The sequence below is a fragment of the Neofelis nebulosa genome, chromosome 3 (genome assembly GCF_028018385.1).
Source record: "Neofelis nebulosa isolate mNeoNeb1 chromosome 3, mNeoNeb1.pri, whole genome shotgun sequence".
Lineage (NCBI taxonomy): Eukaryota > Metazoa > Chordata > Mammalia > Carnivora > Felidae > Neofelis > Neofelis nebulosa.
This window is the reverse complement of record NC_080784.1, coordinates 137,870,930-137,891,992: the sequence shown is the minus strand read 5'-3', so window position 1 is coordinate 137,891,992 and position 21,063 is coordinate 137,870,930. Positions and strand designations below refer to the sequence as shown.

Genomic DNA, 21,063 nt, shown 5'->3' with positions numbered 1-21,063 from the left:
TTAATGTATACAGTTTCAGTAACAGATCTATTTACCAGACAGCTCAAACTATAACTTTTGGTTGACAAAATTCAATTGCAGACTTTCTCCATGAGAGTACTCAACCACAACCTAGTGATGTATACACTGTTGCGATGAAGCCACTGTAATGTGAAGCAGTGCTGATCTGTAAACATCTTTATCTTGCCAGATAGATACATCCTTTGAGTTTCAGGACTGGACCATCATGCGCAGTCAAACTGCTTTGCAGGTATTCCTGGGAGCAGTACAGTTTTGAGGAAGAACAGAGGTTGACTCTTCCAAAAGTCTTGCCAGCAATCCACTTACTAGCGAGGTCATCTCCAACAAGTTACTTAGACTCTTTGACTCTCCATTTGTTCATTGGTAAAATAAGAGCAATAATAATATGCACCTCACATTTTTGTTGTGAAGATTAAGTGAGGCATCATAAATCAATTACCTAACAAAGTCTGATGGATAAAAGGACTGTAATAGATTTTATTTCCCTTCCTTCTGCCTACTACCACTGCAACTACCACCCATATCATGATCACACTGATGGTAATATTGTACATATATTTTAATGTTTCACATATATGTGCACACACACTCATGTACACACAAATGTATAAATATATTTTATAAAGTGGAGTCTCAAAAATGAAGAATGAAGAAATGGCAATGGTCATGATGACAATGATTTAAAAATGAGAAAGAAAGAAGATGAGTAGTAAGGGGAGCTTACAGCAATAAAAAAAAAAAATCATGTTTGTAATTGACGAACGGAATCATTGCTTGGATAAAAAGTGTGTTACAAAGTTACCAGAATGGCTTAATATTGGAATACTAAAGAAAACAGAGATCAGTTTTGTTTTTTGTTTTTTGTTTTTTAGAAAAGTGGTGAATTCTATTTGTTTACTTACAAAAAACCTAGACAATAAATTTTTTATCTAGGTAAAGACTGACTTTATGAAAATTTAAATCTCCAGGAAACAACCTGAAAAGATTTCTCAAGTAGTGAGGGTAAGGATGGCCAGTTGTGAACACCAATAAACTGAAAAGCTTTCAAGTTGTTTTCATGCTGACACCTCCTAAGAGGAAGGGCTAACATAGAAATGTAACTTTTATGAACTGAAATTTACATTCATTCACAAACATAGTAATACTATTTATACTTTCCAGAGACAGTCTAATATTTATGTATACTCACTTGGTATGGTTTATGTTTAAAGTTCAGTATTGAGCTCCAAACCAAATTCTGCAAAGAAACTCCCTAAAACCTACAACTATCCGAGATGCCTCTTCCGTACATCCTGGGAAGGCTCTTTCTTTTCACAGACCCTCAACAACCTAACATGGTTCAGGTGTTTACAGAAATTATTTCAGTCTCATAGACAGATCTGCTCATGGCTTAGGTGACTTGTTTCCACTGAGGGAGGACTCAGGTATTGTATGTAGTCTGCAATTAACTGTTCTCCCTCCCTCACTCCTGCATTTACCTGGAGAGGTAAATAACAGCCACCACAGAATTTCCCAGCTGCTTTTCATTGTCTTATTACTTTATTTTTCATCTACAATGTACAATATAGAATTCAATTGAAAGAACAACAGCTTCCAGTGGCAATGTACTCATTTCCAATAGATCCGTTAACTCCAACACAGTTAAAATGGTGATCATTTCAGTTTTAAACTGACTGTGACGAAAATCAATAGATCTCTTTCACCCCTGAAAAACTGGGTTCAGATCTGAATTTGCTCTCAAGTGAAATCAATTTGGTGGCCTCTTAACCCAGTGTCTGGGAACCACTGGTCCCCATCACACAATCACCCTGTTGCTTTTATTCAGCCTGGTTGCCTTTACTCTAGAGAGACAAGGGATCATAGGTGAGAGAAAAGCCAAGATGGAGTTGAGGATGAAAGTTGACTTAGGGGAAATCTGACAACCACCAGTCAGGTGACAGTAGTGCTTTATGGAAGGGAGTTGGGTTTGATGAGAAGGAGGGGGAAGGACAATAGATAGATTCTGTATCTTGATGTCAGGATTCACATCTTACATAGAGCTTCTCTCTTTGACTAATTCTGGATATGCTGCCCATTTCCTTTTCTCTTTTGAAACTGAAGTGAAATTTACACTTAAAAATTCACACTGAAAGTAGAACTATGTGCTGAAAATAAAAACTTTGAAGATTTATATAAATGCTATTTACAATTTTAAGTCTTCAAGAACCAAAAAGTTAAAACATATACCAAATCCAAATTCAACCAGGTTTTCATGTGACAAAAATTCTCTGACTTGGTTTTTTTGTTATTGATGTGCTGAGTAGTATGTACATATTTAAAAATATAACATATATGATATATATGGTAATTCTCTTCTTTAGTCAAAGTTATCAGCCACTACCATCAATGTTGAACAAGTAGATTTTTTTTTATTTTTTAACATTTATTTATTTTTGAGAGACAAAGAAAGAGCACAAGTTGGGGAGGGGCAGAGAGAGAGAGGGAGACACAGAATCTGAGGCAGGCTCTGAGTTGTCAGCACAGAGCCTGATGCAGGGTTCAAACCCACAAACTGTGAGCCAAAGTCAGACACTTAACTGACTGAGCCACCCAGATGCCCTGAACAAGTAGATATTTTCAATTGGGCCTTTCTTTAAAATATTTTATTCTTTTTTGAAATTTGAGAATTCAGTTTTTCAATATGGTAAAGGATTTAACTTTACTCCTTGTGAAAATTATGCTTTAGATTAACAGTCAACCAATAGAGATACTTTGCTTTAATAACAATAAAATATAAACTGAAACTTAAAAGTTTTAATTTCACTTCTTTGGAGCTCTTTTATTCATACTCAATGAAAATAAATATGGTTTATTTTCATTTCAAAGTTGTAAAATCACAATAAATCTGGAGCTTGAGCTTTTATATTTAATTGTTCTTACTATATTTACCTAAATAATTATTACAATCACATTATTTCCCTAAGTTGTACCATAAAATCTGACCACAGTTGACCTTTGAACAACACGGGTTTGAATTGAATGGATCCACTAATATGCAGATTTTTTTTCAATACAGTATAGTACTATAAATGCATTTTCTCTTCCTTATGATTTTTTAAATAACATTTTATTTTCTCCAGCTTACTTTATTGTAAGAATACAGTATATATTTAATATATGAAATATGTGTTAATTAAATGTTTATGTCATTGGAAAGACTTCTGGTCAACAGTATGCTATTAGTAAAATTTTGAGGGAGCCAAAATTTATAATAAGTGGATTTTTGACTGCAAGGGGGTTGGTGCCCCGAACCCCTGCATTGTTCAAGAGTCAACTGTATACAGATCCACTGAAGAATTGGTGTGGTTATTGGGATAAAGCCCTCTCTTCCTAACTAGGCTTATAGGGCTCATGATCTGGCCTTTTACTTTTTCAGTGTCCCTTGTACTTTATTTACAACCAATACTGAATTTATTTTAGTGCCTCATATTGAAGTACTTTCTTGGCTTCTAGCCTTTGCAGGTGCTATTCCTTATGGCTCTTTATTCTTCTTTCATATCTTCACCTGACCCATACCGATTTTTTTCTTTTCTCTTTTAAGTATATAATTCAATGATTTTTACTAATTTATAGAATTGTGCATCCATCATCAAAATCCAGTTTTAGAACATTTTCATCATCTCAGTAAGATCCTGTGGCACTTTACACTAAATTCGCATTCCCACACCCAGCCCCAGGCAACTAATAATCTGCTTAATGTCTCTGCCTTTTCTGGGCTTTTAATACAAATAGAATTATACAATAGGTAGTCTTTTGTGTCTGACTTCTTTCATTCAGCATAATATTTTTGAATCTTATCTATGTTGTATCATGTATCATTAGTTGGTCCCTTTTTATTACTAAATACAATATCCATTGTATGTACCACTTTTACTCATGTATTCACCAGTTGTACATTTGGATTGTTTCCAAATAGATGATTACAATTAATGCTGGTATGAATATTCATGTAAAAGTATTTGTGTGGATAGATGTTTTCATTTCTGTTGGGCAGTTACCTATGAGTAGAATTATGGGTTATATGATAAATTAATGTTTAACTTTTCAAGAAACTGCCCAACTATTCTCCAGAGTGGCTGTATCATCATATATTTCCACCAGCAGTGTGTGACGATTCCAATTTCTCCACATCCTCACCAACACTTGGTATTGTCTCTTTTTGACTATAGTTATTTTAGCGGATCTCTTAGATGTGTATCTCATAAGTCTTAATTTGAATTTTTATAACTATTGATATTGAACATCTTTTCATGTGCTGATTAGCTATTTGTATGCCTTTTTCAGTAAAAGCTTTTGAAGTATTCAGCTTCTTTTGATTGTATTGTAGTTTTGTCACCTGATTATTGAGTGATAAGAGTAATTTATTTATACATTCTAGATATGAGTGTCCTTCATCAAATATATGCTTTGCAAAAATTTTCTCCCCATTCTGTGTCTTGCCTTTGCAATTTCCTAACAGCTCCCTTTTGAAGCACAAAATGTTTTAATTGTGATAAAGTCAGTCCAATTATCAATATTTTTATTTTATGAATTATGCTTTGGTGCTGTATCTGAAACTTGTTGCCAAAACCAAGACCACAAAGGTATTCTTCTATGGTTTCATTAACAGTTTTGCAATTTTATTTTTGTATTTAAATCTATGATCCGGTTTGAATTGATTTTTTTATATAATAGATAAGATTCTAAATTCATTTTTTTGCATGTAGATATCCAATTGCTTTAGTTATTTGTCCAAAATACTAACCTTTTGTCCACTAAATTGGCTTAGTATCTTTGTCAAAAATCAACTGACCATAAATGTAAGGGTTTATTCTGGACTTTCAAATATGTTCCACTGATAGGTCTATCCATATGCCAGTACCACACATTTTGATTACTGAGCTTTATTTATAGCAAGTTTTGAAACTGGAAAGTGTAAGTCCTCCAACATTTTTCTCTTTCAAAATTTTTTGGCTATTCTGTGTCCTTACATTTCTATGTGAATTTTAGGGTTAGCTTATCAATCTCTGCAAAAAAAAAAGGGGGGGGGAATGCTGGAATTTTGATAGCTATTGCACTAAGTTTATATGGCATTGTAGGGGTAATTGCCATCTTAACATTATTGAGTCTTCCAATCCATGAACATGGGATATCTCATAATTTATTCAGATTTTTAAAAATATTTCTCAACAATGTTTCATAGTTTTTAGTGTACACATCTGCACTTTTTAAATTAAATTTATCCCTAAGTATTTTATTCTTCTTGATGTTATTTTTAATGTGATTGTTTACTTAGATTCATTTTTGGAGGGTTCAATGCTACTATGTAGAAACACAATTGAATTTTGTATATTGATCTTGTATCAAATAACCTGGCTGAACTCATTTCTTAGTTGTAGTTTATGAGGATTCTGACTCCAGGTCAAAATCCTATGTGTGATCCTTCAGTCCTAACTATAAACAATTATAGACTTGGTCTGGCAGGCCTCATGGAGGGCAACTTCCATTCTCATACCAGCCTTGGTGTACAACCAATGCATTGCAGTTTTCTTAATCCTGCAGCCAAAAACTCAGTTCCCCAATCTGAGCCAGCCATGCTCATATGCATATCTGTGTTCTTAACCAAGGTACCTTCATTCAGAGGTGTCCTTATTGGAGGCCTGAAATGAGGCACTTTCCCTGTATCTCTTCGGAGACCTCCTTATCAGGGCCCTTGGCTGAAGCACTTTGCCCCATTTTGACATAATACCTTCCTACTCTTAGTCTTTTTCCTTCTCCTTTTCTTTGTTCCCCACCCCCTCCTCCAGCCCATAAGAGGCAGCATCCATTCAGAACTGTACTGTAGCCCCCTGTACTGTTACCCATCTGTACTGTATCCACCTGACCCATGTCCAAAACCATTCCATGAAGAAAATGGAACACTGAGAGCAAGTGCCTCATTCTGCCTCTCGCTTGCTTGGTCACATTTAGTAAATAAAGACTTGATTGTTACTTTCAGTTTGTCTAATTGTTCTAATCTATGAGCTCCACTTCTTGCTTGATAGGTTTCTTTGTATATTCATAATATTTTCATATAGAATCATGTCATTCTGAATAAAGAAAGTTTTACTTCTTCCTTTCCAATAGATGACTTTTATGTATTTTTTTCTGTCCGACTTTAGTGGATAGAATATACAGTATAATTTTGAATAAAAGTGGTGAGAGCACACATGCTTGCCTAGTTCCTGATCTTAGGAGGAATGAACTCAGTTGTTCATTATTAAATCTTATATCAGCCATAGACTTTATAAATGTCCTTTATCAGCTTGACAGAGTTCCCTTCTATTCCTAGTGTGTTAAGAGTTTTTATCATGAATGGGTATTCAATTTTGTCAAGTTCTTTTTCTGCACCCATTGAAATGATTATGTCGCTTTTGTCCTTTATTCTATTGGTATGGTAAATTACACTAAAATTGATTTTGGGATATGAAATATGCCTTGTGTTTCTGTAATAAATTCCACTTGGTCATCATATATGATCCTTTATGTATGTTGCTGTATTCAGTTTGAGAGTATTTTCTTGAGAATTTTTGCATCCACATTCATAAAGAATGATGGTCCATAGTTTTGTTTTCTTGCAATATCTTTGGCTTTGATATCAGAGTAACTCTCATTTTGTAGAATGAGTTGGGAAGTATTCCTCCTCCCCTCTACTTTCTGGAAGAGCTTGGGAATGATTGGTATTATTTATTCTTTATGTGTTTGATAAAATTCATCTGTGAAGCTATCTGAACCTGGACTTTACTTTGCTGAAGTACTTTTAGTATTATTCAATTTCCTTATATTTGTATAAATATATTTGAATTTTCTATTTTTTCATATGTTATTTTTGGTACTTTGTGTCTAAGAATTTGATCATTTTATCTAAGTCTTCTAATCTATTGATATAAAGTTGTTCATAGGAATTTATTTTAATCCCTTTCAGTTCTGCAAGGGCAGGAGGAGTATAGATGTCAGAATAGTAAGGGACTCTGGGCTTGTCTTATTCCTTGAACATAGCTAGAGCAAAACCAAACCATTTTGAACACCTAGAAAATCAATCTGAGGATTAACAGAACAATCTTCATAATTTGAGGAAGAGAACATGGCAGCTTCTCTTAACAAGCAAACCAAAGCATACCTAGGATCTAGCTTCCTTTATTTTAATTTTTGAATTTTTATTTCATTGTATTATTGTTGTTGTTGTTTCTTCCTCCAAAATGAAAAGATAGAGGAATACACTTCAAAAGAAAGAACAGGAAGCAATGGTGGCCAGGGATTTAATCAATGCAAATATAAGTAAGATGTCTGAACTAGAATTTAAAACAAAAATTGTAAGTATACAAGCTGGGCTTGAAAAAGCATAGAAGACACCAGAGTTTCCCTTTCTGGAGAGATAAGAGAACTAAAATCTAGTCAGGCCAAAATTAAAAGTGCTATAACTGAAATGCAAACCCAAATGGAGGCCATAAAAATGAGGATGGATGAAGCAGAGGAACAATATAGACAATAAAAGTATGGAAAATAATGATGCTGAAAAGAAGAGGGAAACAAAGGTCAAGGATCACAAAGGCAGAATTAGGGAACTCAGTGATTTATTAAAATGGAATGGCATTCATATCATAGGAGTCCCAGAAGATGAAGAGAGAGAAAAAGGGGCAGAAGGTTTATGTGAGTAAATTTTGGCTGAAAACTTCCCTAATATAGGGAAGGACACAGACATAAAACTCTAAGGAGTACAGAGAACTCCTATTAAATTCAACAAAAGCTGGCCATCACCAAGACATATCATAGTGAAATTCACCAAATACACAGACAAGGAAAGAACCATTAAAGCAGCAAGGGAAAAAAGTCCTTAACCTACAATAGAAGACAGATCAGATTCACAGCGTATCTGTCCACAGAAACTCGGCAGGCCAGAAAGGAGTGACAAGATATGTTCAATACGCTGAATGGAAAAAATAAGCAACCAAGAATACTCTATCAAGCAAGTCTGTCATTCAAAATAGAAGGAGAAAGAGAGAGTTTCCAAGACAAATAAAACCTAAAGGAGTTCAGTCCTACAAGACATTTTAAGGGAGACTCTTTAAGTGGATGGAAATAGAAAACGAAAAGCAACAAAGACTAGAAAGGACCAGAGAGCATCAACAGAAACACCAACTCTACAGGTAACACAGTGGCACTAAATTCATATCTTTCAGCAATCACTCTGAATGTAAATGGACTAAATGCTCCAATCAAAAGACATAGGGTATCAAAATTGATTTAAAAAACCAAAAAACAAAAAAGCAAGATCCACTGATATGCTGCCTATAAGAGCCTCATTTTAGACCCAAAGACACCTTCAGATTGAAAGGCAGGGGATGGAGAACCATCTATCATGCTAATAGACATCAAAAGAAAGCTAACGTAGCCATATTTATCTCAGACAAACTAGATTTTAAAACAAAGACTAACAAGAGATGAAGAAGGGCGTTATATCACAATTAAGGGGTCTATCCATCAAAAAGATCTAACAACTATAAATATTTATGCTACCAATTTAGGAGCACCCAAATATATAAATCAATTAATCACAAACATAAAGAAACCCATTTATAATAATACCATAATAGTAGGAGACTTTAATACCCCACTTACAACAATGGACAGATCATCTAAGCAGAAAATCCACAAGAAAACAATGGCTCTGAATGACACACTGTACCAGATGAACTTAACAGATGTATTCATAATATTTCATCTTAAAGCAGCAAAATATATTCTTTTCAAGTGTACACAGAACATTCTCCAAAATATATCACATACTGGGTCACAAATCAGCCCTCAACAAGTACAAAAAGATCAAAATCATATCATACATATTTTCAGATCACAGCACTATAAAACTTGAAGTCAAACAAAAGAAAAAATTTGTAAAGCCCTCAAATACATGGAAGTTAAAGAACATCCTACTAAAGAATGAATGGGTTAACCAGGAAATTAAAGAAGAAATTTAAAAAATACATGGAAGCCACTGAAAATGAAAACATGACAGTCCAAAACCTTTGGGATGCAGCAAAGGCAGTCTTAAAAGGGAAGTATATTGCAATTCAGGCCTATCTCAAGAAAGTCCCAAATATACAACATAAACTTACACGTAAAGGAGTTACAAAAGGAACAGCAAATAAAGCCTAAAGCCAACAGAAGGAAATCATAAAGAGTAGGGTAGAAATAAATGATATAGAAACAAACACATACAAAAAAATAGTAGGACAGATCAACAAAACAAAGAGCTGGTTCTTTGAAAGAATTAACAAAACAGATAAGCCTTTAGCCAGACTTATCAAAAAGAAAATAGAAAGGATCCAAACATATAAAAATCACAAATGAAATAGGGGATATCACAACCATCACCACAGAAATACAAACAATTATAAGAGAACACTAAGAAAATTATATGCCAGCAAACTGGGCAATCTGTAAGAAATGGACACATTTTTAGAAACTCACAAACTGTCATTTCTGTGAGGACAGTAATGGTGTCCCCTCTTTAATTCCTGACTTTGAGTTTTCTTTTTTGCTTGCCGAGTCTCTATAAAAGTTTGGCAATTTTTAAAATTTTTTTCTTACCAAAAAAACCAACTTTTGGTTTCACTGATGTCTTCTATTGTTTTTATGTTTTCCATTTTTTGATATATGTTTTATTTCCTCCCTTCAACTTGCTTTAGGTTGAGTTGGCTCTGTTCTTTTTCTAGTCCCTTAGGTTATTTTTTTTAGATCTTTCTTCATTACTAATATGGGTATTTAACACTATAAAAATTTCCTCTGAACACTGTTTTAGCAATCCCATAATTGTGTTTCCATTTTCATTCAATTCATATTATTTTCTAATTTCCCTTATGACTTCTTCTTTGACCCATGAGTTCTGTAGATGCATTTCCTTTATTTTTCAACATTAAATACAACTCTATTGTCATAACAACGGTGCATCTTTAAATGAGAGCATTGACAAGACATTGCCTCTTAACCTGAATTTGCAATAAAAGGTGTTTTCAGAAATAAGTATTTATGAAAATGACAAGCTAAAATAAATTCTTAAGGCAAATAGTTATAAAACCTGGACAGAGGCTTCTAAGCTTTTCATCTTCTAAAAACAGCTTCACAAATCATTTAGAAAATCAACGTAGAGGTAATAATAATAAACCCCATTTCCCATCCATTCTTGAAGCCAATCTTTCTTGAGAATTGATCAAACAGTGCCTGCTGTTGAAGATTGCAGTTAGGCCTGACCCCATACTTAAGTTTTGATTCTGGATCAGTTTTCTGGCTTGGGCTAGTCGGGAGTTACTTCCTTCAGAATTATCAGTGAATTTAAATGAGCATGCATTAACATTATCTTCTCTTTCAGCTCTGCAACAATTTCTGGTAGAAAGTTGTGAATATCTACCTCAGATTCATTTACTGTGACTTTTGTTTTTAAGAGCACATCATTTTGTCACTGAGACAGCAGCCAGGGCAGCATGGGTAGAATACAAATGGAAACCAATGGGAATCCCACAGGCAACACAGAATACAAGGTTGTAAGTGCTCCCTTTGAACCAACCCTCAGTGCCAACTAGGAAGGGAGCTTCCCATACCATGTCATTTGTGACTCTATAGAAAACTACAGATCCAAGGGACTGCAACAGGTCCCAGGAGAGGTGCAGAATCAGCGAGCACAGCATAGCACACCATGTGCATTGGAACACAGTGCACTTCTCGGGCTGCAGGATGACAGCCATGGGGCAGGATCCTGGCTCCTCTGCCTCCAGGCCCGCAGGGTCAAGCAGCAAGGACCCATTCACCACCTGTGTGTCCCACTCCATAGAAACTGTATAAAACAGTTGCCTTCTTAGCAACATTGCAAAAGTCACCCCACAGCAGCTTTGCTTGATGTGAGTGAGGCTGCCAATCTTCCTGCAGCCCACGCCTATGTTTTGAACACCTAGATGTGTTTCTTTTTTAATTTTTCATAGATTCCTACCCTCCCAAAATTTCTTTCAGTTATCGATTTCTAATTTAGTACCACTGCATCAGAAAACATACTTTGTATAATTTTTATTTGTCAATTGTGCTTTGATGAAGCTGGGAAAAAATTTACAGGAAGGCATGACAATAATGACTCATCAAATAAAAAACATCAATAAAGAGATAGAAATTACTTTAAAAGCTCAGTCATTTATCCTGCTTTTGCTTTTTCTGGGCTTTCCCATTCTCCCCTGTGCATTTTCTAGGCCTCACGTTGAGGTAGGGGGCATTAGATAACTAGGCCCTCTCTAGTCTCTCTTGGGAATGTGCATAGCCTTTTACAAGCATACACCCTTCAAAACCACCCAGGCTATGTGAGAGTTTAAGGCTCACTATGGCTACCTTATTTACCTAGATCTCCCTGCTGAATTTCTTGCTAGTGTGCATGTCTATTGCTTACCCCACCTCAATGACAACACCAAGCTAGCTGTGAAGCTGGAATTTTCTGTTTGCCACTGAGATTGCTACTGCTTACAATGCCTGAGGGCATGTACCTGTTCCAAATCAAGTCAGCCTCTTCAAGTAGTTCTTACCTCTTACCCTACTCTGGTAAACTTCTATACCAATAGAGCTGAAGAGCTAAAACCCCACCGTTATTTAAGATTTTGTTGTTTTTCTTGAACAAATGTTTCTAAGTTTCTAGAGTCCTTAATAAATTGTTGTTTTTTGAAAGTTTCTTCCATTTCTATCATTGATTTTTGAGAAAGGGACTTAGCTAGCCCCATATTCTGCTATTCCAAAAGTTCCTTCCCAATACCTACCATTTTTATCTTTATCTAACACCAAGTCCTTTAATGTCACTTCCTAAGACTGAATTAAATTCCTCTTCAAAGTCTTGACTTAGGACCCTGTGTTGTTTCAAAAGATTTCTCACATTAACCACAAGTAGCTCTCTGTTTATTAATATGGCTACCTCACCAGACTATAAACTCACAGAGGACAGTGTGTGTCTCTTCTGTTCACTGCTTTACCTCAGCAGCTAGCATAGCATTTGACACATGGTAGACATTCCGTGAAAATAATGGATTTACTTAGATTAATGAAATGAAATTTAAATCCATAGACTCATAAAGGACAGTAGCTATTGTAATTCTGATATGGAGTCAGAACTGAGGTCATTTGATGGTATCTAGGCATAATCTTTGACTCATACCATTTATCCAAAATATTGGATGTATGTCAATGAATGTTGATGAGGGGGATAAATATGTTATTCAAAACTTGGAAGCTCAAAAACATTATAATACATGGTATTTTCCAGTGGGAGGGTCACATGGATGATCAGCCACATGGCAAGAAAACCTGTAGTTACTACCACTTGAAATGTAGGGGTGAAATATAGTAACATTGACTTTTGGGGGCAGTAACTATCAAGATATCTCTGAATAAGAGTATAAAGATACAGTACTGATAAATTTCAACACACACAAAAGCACCGCCCTAAATTGTGTAAATATCTAATGCAGCATACCTCATAATGGTGGCAATAAAACCCGTCAAAGATTTTTAGCCTCACATTTAGTTTTTAGCTAAGGAAGCAAAAACAGATGCCAGTGCTATGCTTATTTTAGAGTCTCTCAAAGACATGCTTCTGTTTATTATCAGAAAGAGACTAGGTCAGTGGCAGGAAAGGACAGAACTTTCTCAGTTACTATGTGGTTGTATACAGGGAGGGCTCAGTGAATGCTGTTTGAACATTTATTGAACACTTTAAATTTTATGCAATCGGTTTTCAAACTATGCTCCATGGATTGCCACAGAAGTGCCTCAAAGAATGTAGCTAAGGACAGGGGAGAAGAAGTGAATAGGTTTCTGACCTATTCTGTCTTTAACTTTCTCATGACACATGACAAGATGCTCAACATCACTAATCATCAGGGAAATGCTAATCAAAACCACACTGAGGTATCACCTCACACCTGTCAGAATGCCTAGAATCAAAAGACAAGAAATAACAAGTGTTTGGCAAGAATATGGAAAAAAATGAACCCTCTAGTACTAGTGGTAGAAATGGAAATGGGTTCAGTCACTGTGGAAAACAGTATGAAGATTCCTCAAAAAATAAAAAATAGAAGTACCATATGATCCAGTTATTCCACCACTAGGCATTTATCCTAAGAAAATGAAAATACTAATTCAAAAAGATATTTGCACTCCTATACTTATTGCAGCATTATTTACAATAGCCAAGATATGGAAGCAATCTAAGTGTCTGCTGATGAATGAAAATGTATCGTGTGTCTGTGTGTGTGTGTGTGCGTGTGTGCGTGCGCGCACGTGTGTGTATAATGGAACATTCCTCAGCCATAAAAATGAATGAGATCTTGCTATTTGTGACAACATGAATGAACCTAGAGTACATTATGCCAAGTGAAGTAAGGCAGAGAAAGACAAACAACATATGATTTCACTTATACGTGGAATCTAAAAAAACAAAACAAGTGAATAAACAAACAAAAAGCAACAGACTGATACAGAGCACATAATTACAGAGCACAAACTGATGGTTGCCAGAGCAAAAGGGGGTGGGTGGATGGGCAAAATGGGTGAAGGGGAGTGGGAGATCCAGGCTTCCAGTTATGGAATGAATACGTCACGGGGATAGAAGCTACAGCACAGGGAATATAATCAGTGGTACTGTAATAGCAATGTATGGTGACAGATGGTAGCCACACTTATGGCAAGCACGGCATAATATATAAATTTGTCGAATCACTGTTGTAAACTTGAACCTAAGGTAATTTTGTGTGTCAACTATACTTCAATAAAAATAAATAAGTAAACAAAATAATTTTCTCAGTGGATTACTGTGATTACTAAATAAAATGTGTATTTGAAAATACTTTACTAACTGTGAAATACTTATAAAGTTGGACAGTATATATAATTGCTGCTCTTGTGAAAACTGTGGCCAAAGGATGATACCAGCACAAGGGGGAACATTTACTCGTACACACATCTCAATCTCTTTGCTATTTATACTTATAGTTTTCTCTACAAAATTATTTTTTCTTTTGGAGGAATTCATAGAATCCAGTGAATTTGGTCCATTATCGGTACAGAGATGAGTTGTCTCACCTCCTACATCTCCTGGCTCCCTACTAAGACAGTGCCTACAGGGACAGAGTTCCATAGCCTACCATGATATCACAAAACAATGTCCCTCAGGACAAAATAGAAAGAGTTGTAGTTTTTTTAAATTAAAATATCATAATTCTACTCTGTCTTTCATGCTGCAGTGACACAGTTAAGGAGGAGCAATGCTTGTTTAAATCTGATTTTATCTCATAGTCCAGTGCCTTAAGAGAAGAAAAAGCACCCCTTTTATTCTGATAATAAAGAATGTTCTCTTAATTTCCTATTGTTGTGTATAAGATTTAGTGCTTACTCCTTAATTTCAGTGTCAGAATGTGAGCTGTAATTAATTTTCATAAAATGGAAAGCAATAAAGTCAGATATTGCTGGCTATAGAGGTTGAGATTGTATAATTTACAATTAGGGGTGGGGGGTGGGAAACAGCCTACACATTAAATGAGTAATAACTCATCTTGGCTTCAGCTTCGGGATTATGAAAGTGGTCAACAAAGCTGCTCAAACAAAACCCCAAATCTATGTGGTGTTTGGAACCTTCTCAAGAAAGTCTATCAAACTTGATGTCACCTCTCCCTATGCCAACGTTTGGGTTGTTTTTATTATCATTAATTAACAATAATAATATGCAGGGACTTAAATTACCACCTAATGAATCACCTAAAACCTTTCCTAGGCATTATTTGCAACAAACTATAGATAATAGACCATAATTCTATATCAACCATAAAAAAAGTCAGCTGCCTACTCATTATAAATGCATGTTCCCTTCATCTTACCATCAGAATTTCCACAGAGAAGGAATGTTTGAAATTGAGAAATAATTGTATGGTGGTTATTTATAAGTGTTAGGCTATATACTAAAATAAAGGATGCTACATATAAAACTATACATATGTAAAACTTTTCCATATTTAAAAGAAAGTATATTCATGTTGAAGGAAATAAAATGGGCACACTATTCTATCCTCTGTCTTGTTTGATTCAGGACATACTTTCTAGGGAATGACTATGGACATGGTCATTAAAAGAGCAGAGAGAAGTAGTGATTTCTCAGTTAAACAGAAATTTATTCCAGAAAATATTAGTACAAACTTTACAGCTCACAAAGATCTTTCACACACTTCATCTCAGTGTAATCTTTCAGTAGCCTTAAGGGGAGGTCAGAGTGAACTCTGATATTCTGTGTTACAAGGAGAACACTAAGAAGTGAAATTGCCTGTCCAAGTTCACGCCATCAGTAAACAACAAAACCAAAAACAATATAGGTTTAGGACTCTCTAAATACAGTCCTAGAAACAACATAGACAACAACAGCTAATAAGACCAAGAGAGAGTTCATGATTTGGTGTAGACCGTATCTCACAGAACTGGCCTCAAGTGCGTTTACAAATATAAAGAGAAAGAAGATGGTCTCCAGGCATTAAAAGAGGAATAAGCATTGCAACCTCAGGCATCATTTGAAAATAAAAGGGAAACAAATGATGATGATGATGATGATGATGGTGGTGGTGGTGGTATGATGGGAAATTAGGGAAAGAAACAATAACTGAGTTGCACTCATTCCAACCTATTAGATTTCACACCACAGCCAGAAGACAGGTTAATGCATAAATGACACAGAAACTATATGGATCTTAGCTTTAGGTGTAATTAATTATCTACATTATGTTTACCCATAGAAAGGAATACAAATTGGACATGTTCAGTCCCCTATGGATCCTACTGCGGGAACTGGAAAGTAGGTGACTGGTCAACTGGTGGTTACCATGAAAGTGAACAAAGGGCTCCACCTTGGAGCAGTGAAAGATACAAAATAATAAGTGATTATTTGTATATGCACATAAAAAATTAGTGTATATATATGAGAAAAAAACTAGGAGAAAATTAAATCACAGTATTAATTTCAAATCTCCTGAGAGGTGGTTTTTACAGGAAATAGTCATTTTTTTAACCTTATAGATCTATATTACTTGATTTGTAATGAAGAGTTATTACTTTCATAAAAAAATAGTAAACATGAAGATTACATTTTGTAAGAACTTGAGTTGCAGTCTAACTTTCCATGAAATGTATTAGCTAACTTGAGAACATTGCTCAGATTAGGTGTTAATGTCAGCCTACACTCTAGTCTCAGCCTTACCTAAAACTTTCTCCAGGAGGCCTTCCCTGACCTACACCACACACACCACTCCTCTAAATGGCCGTTCCTGTACACACTTCCTCCTAGCCCTCTGTCTTCTTCCTTCATAGCCCTTATCATGGCTTGTAGCTACATATGTATGTGTAAGATTACCGGCAAACTACACTTAAACCCAGGCAAGAGGGATTCTGTCGTAGGCCCCTTGCTTTAGAGAACCACACATATCACAGATATCAAAATGAACACAATTTTTTTTTAGCCTCCAAAAAAGATGGTTGAGAGTTCAGTCTACTTTTGAGTGAATTATGGAGGGATGTCCTGAGCAAGCTGCACCATGCCCGGTTGAGAACAAAGGAGCCTGTGTCAATTGAGGAAGAAGAAAATCTCAGCCTCTACTCTGGGAAATAGATAGTAGAAGTCCCCTTTGTTTGAAGTTGTTGCCCCAGAACACCCAAAGCAGACAGAGTTTCCCAGAAGACTGCACTCCATCTCTCTCCTCTACAACTGCCTAAAAGGGGATGAGAAAGTGACTCATGAGACCTCCCAGCCCAGTTCCCAGCACCTGGACAATGTCTGTTCCTATGTCAGTGTCTGATTCAGTCCACCAACCGGGACACAGACCACCTTCTTTCTTGCCCTTTGCCAGACGCTTCTTGTTGCCACTCAGGGTCACAAGTAGCAGGACTGACTTGGAAGAGAGCAAGCCTCCTTTAGCCTCCATGTTGCAAGGAAACTCTCCAGGGTGTGAGCTTTGAGGTTCCAGAAGAAAACATGAACTGGACAAATGTCAGAGCTCATCACTATTAAGTATTTAAATATTTGATACATGGCATCCACTTGTCCTTTTGCCCCAGGCCTCACAAGTGTCAGATGCATACCTGATTATTAGTGTAATTACTAACTTCCTTCCTAATGGGTATGCCCCATAAAATATAAGAATAAAAGATCATATTTATTTTATTTAAAATCCTAGTACAGGGTCTAGCATATGTTAGACACATAACAAATGCTTGTAAATGAACAAATAGCTAAAAACAAAATGTTGGTACACAATATAGCCGTGTGCCTTGCCCTAAAAGCACTTGTGATATGTTAATATCTATATAAAAATGTTTGAAAGCAAGTAGAATACAGTGTACTTTAAACCTATAATTGGAACTGATAATTCCTGTATTCTAGATCGGGGTGACATTTATTATATGTTCTGATCAGCACCTACTACCTTTTAGGCTCTTAATAATTGAGAAATGGTCATTTCAACTCTGCCAGCAGCCAAGTTCAGGTAAGTCACTTTCTTATGTGTTGCTCTCTACCAAAGGGCAAATGAATGCCTCAGAGAGTTCAGCAGGATCTTATTGATGAACTTCCTTCTCATAAGTTTGAAAATAATTCCATGTTTCATGTGTTAGATACAAGAAAGGACAAAAACATTAGTGACACATGGTAAGGGAAAAACATATGTCTACTGATGGAAACACATGTCTACTGATGAAAGGAAACATGTTAAGGGCAGCTAAACTTATGTTTCATCTTCAATTCATTTCTTAAGCCTTTGAAAGAAACACTTAAGCAACATAATAACAAATACTGCCAGAACACCAGCAACCCTTGAGTAAAACAGAGAAATGGAGCAATGTTAGGAACAGTCTGATTCAAACTAACTTAACTATTTTATACTGTTTTATGGTTTACAAAGCTTTCATACCATTGACTCAGTTAAGATCACACATACTCTGTGAGGTAATGCACTGTCCTGTTTAATAATGAGAAAACGGAACTGGACTTTAACAAGAATGTTGGTTGACCCCTAATATCTGTCCCATCTTTTCTCCTTCCCTTGATTTGTCCACACATCCACCCACCTCCATATTGCCTTAGATATTGGGAAAAGCTGGCTCCACCCTCAGTCTAAGGGCTAGTTCTGATTAACCAAGCCCACTATGGTTAGCCCATTCCTTTTGTCAATGGCTGGCTTAGGCACAGTCATGTGATGCAACTCTAGTCAATGAGTATGAGGATAAGTCTGACAAACTTTCCTCTTTCTTGGAAACAGACAAAGTATGGGAGACTCTTTTGTACCCATTTGACAGGGATGTGATGGACTGCCGTGGCCATCTTACAAAGAGGTGAATGACCCAAACCTGATACCTCCAGTTCTAGTCTTTCCCCTATACTTCAGACAGTACATCCACCTGCTTGTTTGATAATTCCACTTGCATATTTAATTGGTACCTCAAAGTTGGCCTATTCAAATTAGGTCTTCACCATCTCAGTAAGTGTCACCACCATTCATCCAGATGGTCACTGGCAAATCTAAATCTATTCCTGCCAATTCTCACTCTAAAACATAGCCCACATCTGTCCATTTCTATGCATTTCCACTGTTATCATCCTCAACCAGGTCCATAGTCTTTTACCTGCATTACTGCAACTCCTGCTTCTGCTGATTTCCCTCCTTCTGCTCTGGTCCTCTTCAGAATCTCGTCTCCATGCATGAGCCAGAGCCAACTTTGAAAAAAGTATATTAGGTCATATCACTCCCTGCTGAAAACCCTCATTTGACTTCTATTCACATTCAGAATAAAATCCAAATTCCTTAGTACTTCCAGTGTGGCTCTATAATAACCCAACCCCCATTACTTCTATAAGTTCATCTCCTATCTTCTATCTTTGTCCAGTTACTAGAATACACCAAGCTGATTCCTGCTTGGATCCTTTGCATCCACTCCTTGCTCTGCTTGGTACACCCTCTCACCAGATCTTTGTAGAGGCAGCTTCATCTTGACAGGTTTCAATTAAAGTCTCATATTTTCAAAAGGGTCTATCAATCTGAAGTAGCTCCCACATGCACAAGCTCCATCACATCCCTCAGGTGTATTTTCTTCAGAGCCCTATTATTATCTCGTTCATTGATTATGTGTTTATTATCTGTCTTTCCCCACAATAATACAAACTCCATGAAAACTGTAACATTTTCTGTCTTATCAGCTTTACCAGGGCTGAGGACACTGGCTAATGCAAAGTTGGCACTCAATAAATATTTGTTAAATCAATGAATGAATGCCTGTCACTTTGCTGAATGTTAGAAATATTAGAATAAATGTACTTTACCCCTTCTGTGAACTATCTGCTCAATAATTAATTCTAGAATTTTGGTAGATATATTGGGCTCAGAAGTTAGGTAAGGAAGTAGGATATCTACCCAACAAGGAACACTTGCATTAAATTATTGTGTGGATAAAAAGTTACCTCATTATTTTAATACACTGAAATTTGAGGGCTTTATATTAGAGCCAATACCTACGCTGATTAGTACAGACAAGTGTGTGGCTTTTACAGTAGTTGATGTACCCTGAGTAAGAGAGAAGAGGATGTAAAGAGAAAGTAAAAAGGTATGAGGAAAAAGCTTGAGGGAAGGGGAAATGTCAAGGCTTCAGAACAGGGGCGGTCATTGACTAGAGAGAAACAAAAAAATAGCATGACTGTCTAAAAGTGATGAGGCTTCTGCATTAACAGATGACATAAAATTTTGCCTTGAGCGAGTTTACGATATATGCATACTTATTTATCAGGTCTGTTTATCTAGACTTCTCCATAAATAGAGATTAATATTGCATAAGCATTTTTTTGCAACCATACAAGCTTGTCTTTTCCACTGTCAGGCCAAATCTATCTCGATCTTATAGTTAATCAATATATCTTTCTTGAAAATTAAGTATGTAGATTTTTTTTTCTACTATGCCTGTACAATATCATTTGATGCTTTCAAGTTTTACATTCCAATCTAAAGAAAAGGTTTTGAATCTACCCAATGTATTGGCTAGCTCACCCAACTTTGTGAGTATTCACAAACTTGCTAAATTTCCATATTGCCATTTAATATGGTGATTAAAATATTAACTGATGCCATTGCCATAAAAAAAAATATCTCTCTACTGAAGAGGTCTCTTTATCACTTTCCATAAATGTTTTTGTCCTCAGCTGAAGCCGGTCGCTTAACTGACTGAGCCATATAGGCACCCCCTGAATGTTTTTGTTTCGACTAGAAGTAAACCCACCTGACAATATTCTCATGCATCCCACATTTCTCTTCCATTTCCACAACAGTATCACAGAAACTATTAAATGCTTTACTGAATACAGGATATATGATGCCAGACCAGAACAGCTTTTCCCCAAATTTGTTCCATGTAACATTAATACTGGTCAAATAATTTTGGGGGGAGGAAACATTGCCTGAGTCATAAAGTACATTATCCTAAACTGTAGTAGCTCTACATTCTTTTTTTTTTAAAAAAATCTTACAACAAAGGACCTCATCAATTTTTCAACTATAATTGACCATGGAACTCTTTGTTTTTATTCACACAAAACCTGTTGCTTTCCCATAGAGTTGCTATAAATTTGAAGGCAATATAGATAAAACTGCAGGTGGATTGAATATTGGATATGGGCAGAGTCAAAACCCCAAAGTTTTGAACCTGAGAAACTATCATATATTGAGATGTGTAATGCTGAAGAAGTAGTCCAGAAAAGATAAAGTGGAAAACTTGAGTTCTATGCTGGATATGCTAAATTTGAGACACCTGTTAGATATCCAAGTAGAAACCTGAAATTAAGGGTCAGTTTTCTGTTACATCCTCTACCACTTAAGTGACTAAATTATTAGCAAAGTAAGTCCAGTTTTACACACATACTTCACTTTTATGGAATGAGTCATTCAT

At 35.9% G+C, this 21,063-nt stretch overlaps 1 pseudogene; it reads right to left on the bottom strand.

Moving 5' to 3' along the window:
• Positions 1-10,354: 10,354 nt before the first annotated feature.
• Positions 10,355-17,060, bottom strand: LOC131508047 (protein Mis18-beta-like; annotated as a pseudogene).
• Positions 17,061-21,063: the final 4,003 nt, after the last annotated feature.